Source organism: Triturus cristatus, chromosome 5_1 (assembly GCF_964204655.1).
Source record: "Triturus cristatus chromosome 5_1, aTriCri1.1, whole genome shotgun sequence".
In the NCBI taxonomy this organism is placed as follows: domain Eukaryota; kingdom Metazoa; phylum Chordata; class Amphibia; order Caudata; family Salamandridae; genus Triturus; species Triturus cristatus.
In genome coordinates this window covers 5411498-5420606 of record NC_140587.1, presented here as the reverse complement: position 1 = coordinate 5420606, position 9109 = coordinate 5411498, and positions in this window count along the sequence as shown.

The following is a 9109-nucleotide window of genomic DNA, read 5'->3' as shown; positions in this document are numbered from 1 at the left end:
TCTACCATAAGAGTCGTATTGTACTGGTGCAAGGTGGCCACTATAACTAGTGACCAGCATATGCCAGGCCAACTTCTCACAACTGCTGACCCCACAAATGTGGGAAGGGACAAGGGCCTGGAGTTGGACTGCTGACCCTACAAGCCCGTGCCTAAACAATCTAGGTGGGTAGTTTGTGGGCAGGTTATGCCACCGCCTTTCCCACCTGCTTGTTTGTGGTCAGCTTGCTGCCTCTTCCCATGTTGGCTTGGAGCTTCTCTCAGGTTGGGTCAATGACTCTTGGATATATTCGGAGGACACATGGCAGTGTGTCATGCTCCTAACATACATGGGAGGTGGGGGGGTTGCTAAACCGGTTAATGACCCAGTTGGCGCTTGCCCCAGAGTGAAAACTGGAACTTGGCAGCTCTGCACATCGTGCCAGGCCGCTGGAGGGTTTCTCCACCTTGTTTGGGCCCCAACGTGGGTCTTCCTTTCTGCCTTGCTGCCAGAAGATAGCCGTCAATCAAACCTCACCAGAAGAGTCACCAGATTTTTACCATGGGGCGAGAGGAGTTCCCCCTGTGCGTAGCTCTCAGACCTGGCCTCACCTTGGGGCGGTGTAGAGTTCTGCACTGAGGCCGGCTGCCGCTCTGTGCCCATGTCTCCATGTTGATCCCAGTCGGGCATACAATGAAGCTAGGCAGTGTCCCAGGCTGTAGTAAACTTCTACCCTTGCTGTCTCAGAGTTCAATCCAGGCTGCTCTGCAGAACCGGAAATGCTCAGCAGCCCTATGCCACAAAGTTAGTGTCTGGGCATTGCCAGGGCTCCTCTCCTGCAGGCTGAGTGTGTGGTAGCTGCCAGATGCAAAAGAATTGAGGCAAATCTAGAGCCGGGAGCTCATGGCTCAAGCGTCCTCTGTGATGGCTCTTCAAGCGATGCCCCTCGCCTACTGACCTGCTGCTTCCTCCCTGCTTTTTCTTACTTTCATAATCCTTAGAAGTGACAGGTAAGGGCTTTATAAACTTCCATAACTAAATAAATACAATCTGATGCCTTATATGTGATATAAACACATAGTCAATGCGGATGATTAACGACATTTCACCACCTTTAACTCTCGTTCGAAACATGATCAATGTGCTTGGAAATGAACATATTATTGCTGTCCGGATGTTTCCTAAGTTTGAAACATGAATATCTGATTTAGCTAATGGGAGATCCCACTCTGTGTTCAATATACCGTGCAATAAACATCCAGCGCAGGGTTAGGATATGTTAATATGTCTTGGGCGCGCCTATCACGAGAACGGAAGGCTTGGTCAATGAATGTCAACTTGCACAACAAGCAGTGGCAAAGCCAATAGTTCTGCCCTCAACTCTGTCTTCTAAATGGTAATATCAAATGCCTTATACATTCAATAAAAGAATGGGAGTGTATGCATGTTCTTATGTTTCATGTGTAATGGTGCTTGCGCCAGAGATAAATGTGGCATGTAATGCTGCTTACACCCAGTGGCGGCCGGCATGACTCGGGGAAGGGAGGTGGGGGGTGTTTAAGTAAACTTTTAAAACACTTATGCTGCGCTGCGCTTCCCAGCTCCTAGCCAGGTCCAAGATTTCCTGCTGCTGGCCTGCTGAACAGGAAGCAGCCACAGGCAGCCTCCCTCCCCTCCCCTTAGCCAATCACAACGCTGCGATGGCAGTGTTATGATTGGTGCGGACGACGCCCAGCCGGGCGCCTGTAGGGAGGCCATTTTCTCTTTGGAGGCAGCAGGCAGCCTACACAGAGAAAAGGCAGAGTACGCATGACAGGTTTGGTCGCCCCCAGTGGGCCGACCAAACAGTCAGGTCCCACAACATTGGGCTAGGCACAGGGCCGGACTGGGAACCACAACCGGCCCTGGCAACGTGCTCGGCCGGCCCCCTCCCCCTCCCTCCCCAGGAGAGGATGGGGTGTGCTGCCGAGCTCTTTGCCAGGGCCGGTTTTCGGCCGATTTAGTTACAGGGCAGATTATAACGGCCCTGTAACAAAAAATGGTCCCCATGGGCCCAAAACCGGCCCCCACCCGTGCGGCGCACCCGGGAATTGTCCAGTGCCCACTACGGCCAGTCCGGCCCTGGCTAGGCACGCTTCCACGACCCGTCCGCCCCCAACCAGGCACACCCTTCTGCTTTCTCGCAGTGCGAGAGGCAGAAACCTAAAATGGTATCTAAAACACCATTTTATGTTTCTGCTTCTCGCACTGCGAGAAAGCAGTGAGGCCCTGATGGAGGAGTCGCCCCCGCTTACACCATTTTCACAAACTTCTTCCACTACTGTCTTGAGACATTGAGATGTCTTGACTCATACCACAGCACCATTTTATTCTCATGTATTTCTATTAGGTCAGGCGTGTTCTTTTCCTTTAGTGGAATGGGTGAGGAACTATTTTATGTCTGAAAAGCAGACACCGTCATCACACACTAGGGGCCAGATGTACAAAAGCAGCTTGTGGTCACAAATAATTTGATTCACAGAATCCGGCCCTTTACTATCGCAAAAATGCCTTTCGTTATGTAAAAACCACAAATTGTGATTCAGTAAAGCGTTACCGAATCGCAATTCGGGTCAGTGACCGTGTACCAATTCATTATTTGAAAGGTGCATGTTTAGGGCATTCCTTCCAAATACGGGACAGGCCAACTTTTTTGGCCGGGGGGATTATACGATTAGTGTAGGAGTGGGAGGCATCAAAGATTTATCTTGTGCAGTAAAGAAACACTTCCTCCCCAAGTATTGCCCCTCATCGGAAGGAGTGGTGGAGGCTGTAAGATCTAGCCCTTGCGGGATAGTCCCTGGCACCAGTGGGTCCCTTTTAGAGTAAACTTGATTTCTGGGTCCAATTGATAACTAAAGTCTTTAGGGTGGTAAGTTCCGCTGCTAAAATTCCATCATGGGTCGACTCGTTAATTGTCCCGATTCGCGAGGACCCTCGCGATTATCGCCCAATCGCTCTCCTGCACTCTACGGTTAAGGTCTTGGGCCGTGTCTTGCGCATTGAGGCGTGGGTTCAGGAGACCGGTACCTTCTCGGACATCCAGTATGGGTTTAGGAGAGGGATGGGCACAGAGGATCGATGTCTCAGTCTCTCCCTCTTGTTGGGGGAAGTGCCACAGTTGTTAAGAGTTCTTGGGTTTTATGGATCTGTCTAGAGCCTTTGGCTGTCTCCCCCACACTAAATTGTGGGTTATAATTAAGGCTCCCTGTTTTCCGATTTTATGGATTTTTACATATAAATACAGACAGAAAACAATGCATTTTCGGTCTGCATATATTTTTAAAAGTAGATAACTACAGAAAATATATTTTTGCACTTTTAATTCCAAATGCAGATCCAGTGCTGTTAGAATGGGGGTCTGTAGTTGGCAGAGGTATGCACCTTGTCGAAGTAGGAACCCTTCCTTATAGTCAGCATAAGAGAGTTTCAGGTCTAAATTAACCCCTGCTCACCCCTTTGGTAGCTTGGCACAAGAAGACAGGCTTATCTCAGAGGCCATGTGTTAATCGCTTGCACATAACACACAGTAATACTGAAAAAAAACACTACAAAAGGACACCACACCAGTTTTAGAAAAATAGCCAATATTGATCTGTGTAAAATAAGACCAAAATGTAAAAATGTTAAAATCCGACATTCAGTGAACAAACAAATCTGGCCGACAGTGAGGTCACGGGCCAGCTACGGTGTTGGGGAGACCCACAAACAGTACCTTGGAAATGCAGGCCATTGTGGACCGAGCGATGAGCTCCAAAGAGGTAGCATTGCTGGCATCAGTTCGGAGGTCGGTGCAGGAGTCGTCAGCCCCTAAAGTCACACGTGTTGCAGGTCGAGCAACGTGAAGCTGAAGTCATCAGCACTGGTGTCGGCAGGCATCAGGGCTGCGGTACGAAGTGGAGCGGTGCTGCTTGTGGTGCCCTCAGGTTGCGTGCAGACAGCGGCTCGTTGACAGTGCCCGCATCACCAATGCGACCAGGGCTGCGGTGCGAATAGGGCAGTGCTTGTTGCGGTGCAAGCAGCATCGTTGTCATTGCTGAAGTGCTGTCATCGGTAGACCCAAGGATGGGGTGCGAAGTGGGGCAATGCTGTGTGCAGGGGCAGCAGGTTGGTTGATTTGAGTCGGTGGTGCTGGTATCGGTGGAGAAGGGCTGCGGTGCGGGATATGGTGGTGGTTTGTATTCCTTACGAAGTGTACCCGCAGGCCACTTGACAGGCAGCTGCGGCGTCATCAGCTTGGAGTGGCTTCGTCGGTGCAAACAGCATCTCGGTGACGGCATAAGACTGTGTCGGTGAGACCAGGGTTGTGGTGTAAAGTGCAGTGGTGCGAAGTGCAGTGCCAACAGGTCACGGAGCAGGCAGTGGCGCAATGACGGCGTCGGGTTGCTCTTTCCGTATTGGGCAGCTGAAACACACATGTCGGAAGGGAGGTACCCAGAGGATAGTGCTTCTTCCAACAGGAGGCAAGCTCTACTTCAAGCCCGTGGAGAAACTTTAAAAGCAAGATTTAAGAAAGTTCAGTCCAGCCCTTTTACTGCCCACAACAGAAGCAGCAACTGCAGCCCAACCCAACAAAGCAGTAAACAGCAAAGAGGTAGTAACCCTCCTGGCAGCTCTCCTTCTTGGCAGGGTCCTTAGTCCAAACGTGTCCTAACGTTTTGGGATTTAAGATCCAATAATTATACCCCTTTTTAGGTCTCGCCTGACCCAGCGCATGCGCTGGTCTGGCAAGACATTTAGTAGGTGGGTTTCGAAAGTGCTACCAACATTTTTCTGCTGGCTACAAGCGTCAGTGCACAATGGCGTGCATGCGCCCTGCTGCAGCCCACATTCCCCCTCCCTTCTCGCCCAGCCATCGGCCTTTCCTGCGCCAGCCTTCAGCCCCATACCCTTCCCCCCGCTGCTGCACGCACATCCCTAGCATGCGTCATCGCGATCGCTTTTAGAGTGATCGCGATGAGGGACTGATAGCTCCTTCACACTGAGGCCACATTTGATTGAATAAAATCGTCTTATGTTCTTTAAATTGGGGTGCGAACGTTCTATAAAATTCCGATGGAATCGAGTCAGTACATGCGGCATTACCTAAGTGGAGACAAATCAATGCAGAATAAATCTCATCCCACTGAAATGGCCCTTCCAAGATGACTCTCTTTTCTATAGTCAATTTATTTAAGGCCACTGCCTTAAGGAAGTCAACTATTTGCTTGGTATTACTTTTAGTACTGCCTCAAGTGTTTACTGTGGATAAAGTAACGTTTGGATCAGTCCGTTGCTTTGTCTGTCTCGTGCTATCTTCTGTGGTTTTCCTCATCTTTCCTTGCCCTGCTCTTAGATCATAGTTTCTTTCCTATCCTTGTGATTAGATGGCTTGTATCCTTCAGCTGCTTATATTCAGGGAACTACGATTTTATTATTTTGCAAATTAGCACTCCATGGGAGTGCATGTATTTTCGGGATCTCTCCACGATGTGCTGCTTCCACCTTCACGTGTTGCGCCCCCTCCCCCCCGAAAGGTAGTTGCTTTCCATCCAGCTTGTTCTTTCTTCTGGTCTGTGTTGCTTAACTTCTTCCCTCCCACTCTCCCATTGTCTGTGTTTATTCTCTAGCCCACCTTCCACTCTCCCGTGGTTTGTGTGGCTCACCAACAGAAAAAAAAGAACTATTATGCAGCCAGTAGTACCCGCATGATTGCGCTTTTTTGTCTAACTTTTAGCCGCGCTGCTCTTCAACATTACTGAAAGACATTGGCAAAGCTAACGCCTCCGGCATAGCCAAGAGGTATGGACTTTGCCAGTGCTTGTTCTTTAATATGTGTGTCACAGTGACAGTGTAAGTGGTAAAACTTGAGGAGGCAGTAGCGTGCCATACAGAATTGCATTCAGTCCTGAGCTGAGGCTGACGTACACATGGTCATCCTCATCCCTCACCCACAGCATGCTGTAAACATACACTGCATTGTGCTATGGTGACGAAGCACCACTCCAGTCGCCACCTCTCTCTTCTCTTCTGCCCGCCGAAGCTCTCCCCCTCACTGCCAGGACTGCTGCAGAGCAATGGGCACGGAAGGGGGCCAGCCGGGCACTTTTAGCACCACCCTAATCTCACGTTTATTCCGTGTCCTTTTCAATTAGCCCGCATACTTGTATACTTTTGCTTTGTGAGAGTCACAGCTAAAGGCGCGTTTCCATTTGTATTCTGAGGGATGTCTGGCTTTGCATGCTGCCTAAAACTAAAAGCAACAGAAGTCGACATGAAAAGCGCAATTTAGTACAAAGTGGGGAGGGAAGTGGTATTTCGATTACATAGCCACATGGCAATGCATTTAGAGGGCAAATATCATTGTTAAGAAGAAAATAATTTGAGAAGCGGCATACCGAGATTTATACTACAGAAAATAAAATATGTAACAAAGAAAATCTTGCATTCTACAGTGTTTTTGACAGGAATCCTCGTTTTTATTTTCTATACCTAAAACAATCACAACTTGGACTTCAATCCTGCATTGTATAAAGCAGTACTTTGCACATTAACTGAACGCTTTGCATTTACATTTTTCCATTTTCTCGGAAACTACTTGGTTGACTCACAGCCCACATGCCAAGTCTTTGTCTCCTCCGTGCGGGAGGATATTTTATCAGAGAATTGGGTGTTTTGAACAGTGACGAGAGGGTCGGCGCTGGGAGATCCCACAGCATGGAAGTGCAAGGCCTGCTAAAACAAGCATTGGCATAGCCAATAGGTCTCGCCTTTGGGACCTTATAAGTGTTTAGCCATGCAACGGTTGATGTCGTTGCACCAAGGATATTGTGCTGCATAACTAAATACTTATAAGGTCCCAAAAGCGACACCTATTGGCTATGCCAATGCTTGTTCCCCTTGAAGCCTTTGTTCAGAAAGTCTCTCTGCTCAGTAAAACCAGTTCTGTCATCCCTGGTCCAGTTTCACTACAGGAGGTGGAGACAGCATTGTGCAGAGCACCCACAGCCTATTCGGGTGTCAGTGACAACTCCTCCCACCACTCTAGCCCAGGATGGCCCATCAGCATATATAGGGCACACCTCAGCTCCCTTTGTGTGAGTTTCTGGAGTGAATGCACAAACAGCCCCTGTGAGTCTACACACAGACAGGGAATCCACCAGCCATCAGAGAAACACAGGATGGTTAAGCAAGAAAATGCCCACTTTCTAAAAGTTGCATCTTCGAACACACAATTTAAAAAACAACTTTCCTAAAATATGTGTTATTAAATTCTGAGCTCAGGGAGTCTCACCCAGAGACACTACTAAGACATCTGCTAGAGCCCAACACACGGAGGTCTTAAAACGGACTTCATCTTCGACACAAGGAAACCCACGAAATGGAGAGAACTTCCTGCAAGACCTTCACGTAACTAATACTACCAACATCCCTTATGGATCCAAGCTCACTATATCCCTATCCCAGAAGTTTAGAAGAGAACTGTCCCTAAACATTTACAGAAATGGGAAGATCCTTGTGTCCCGCCAGCTGTTCCCTCTCTTGATGAACCCGATACGCCATAGAACATGTTACTAAACCACTCAACGACCTGTGTGGTATAATAGGACTTGGTATGTATAATTATGTGAAATTGGAACTACCCCATTTGATTGTACTCATGTATGTCGCTTTTTTGGTATTTAATAAAAAGAATTTTAAAAAAAGAAAAGAAATGGGAAGATCCTAATCCAAGCCTCTGAACAAAACCGATCCATTTTTGATCGCCACTCCCCTGCACTCTGCACCTCCATGCCATTCGCCACCACCATCACCTCGCCACCCTCTCCCAGAAAACTCACCCATGCACCCCCTCCTCTACTAGCTGAACCTTCTACTAAAATTACCCCTTGCACTGTGTCCATCTCCACACCCCCCCCTACAGCCTCCTCTATTACCAGACACCATGAAGCTCCAGTTTCACTAGTAGAAATACTTTCCCGCACTCCATGGGATGCCTCCACTGCCCAGCTTGATGCATCAATCGCCCCCAAATCTATCAACCTCAGGAGGCTGGATTTTACCTTAGCCTCCACTGCAAACTCCGAAGAGTTCCAACATACTTCACTACCCACCACAGACCAAACGGCCTCTCAACTGAAATAATAACCCGTCTAGAACTCAAAATCAACACTGATCTGAATTAAATTTCATCACTCTATAAGGAAGCAAAGATGAGCTACATTTTGCCACAACCTCGCCCGTCTTTGGCGAAGACCACGGCTGGAATGACGCAGCAGGAATATGAAATGCTGAGCAACACTTATGACAACGCTCCTAGTCAGCCCTGCCACCGCAAGATCCCGGCCATCCTTGGCATGTGTAGGACGCAGAACACCATTCGCCCTCCCAAGCCGCCCGCCCAACTAACTACCATCCAACCCAGTCAGCCTGGTGCAAGATCATTACCGACGCTTTGCTGCATGCTACTAAACTGTCAGCCAGCAGTCAAGCATGTCACTGAAATAGCTGAAACTATCCTTTGACATGATATTGACATCTGCTTTCTAACTGAACCTGGCTGAAGAACCACTCATCCCCTTTCATCGATCTCCTCACCCCATCGGGCTTCTCAATCATTCGATGCAACAGCAAGGATCGCATTGGTCTTCACGTAACTTCCTTTCCCACTACGAAATATCCACCTTTGAATATTTAGGAGTTCAGCTCGCCTTTAAACCGTATCAAGTTTCATGTCATTTATCACCCACCAGGTAACAACCCTCAATCCCTTGAACACTTAAAATATCTAATATCGCAAAGCTCTTTAGAAGGGAACACAGACACTATACTAGAAGACCTGAATAATGCCTTAGATCCAATTGTACAAGCCCTATCCATCCTCCTGGAAGCAAACGATCTCACCCAATAAAAAAAAAAAAAAAACTTATGATAAGGATTGTGCCCTGGACGCAATCATCTCTAAACATAGCACCTTATCCCTCCACTCTGTCCTACTCTCTGACTGGATTGACCACCCCCTAATCCTTTTCGATCTCAATGTCTTCCAACTCGAGGCACACCCTTAAACTATCCATCCCAAGCACTGGGCGAGAAACCCACATCGAACCCC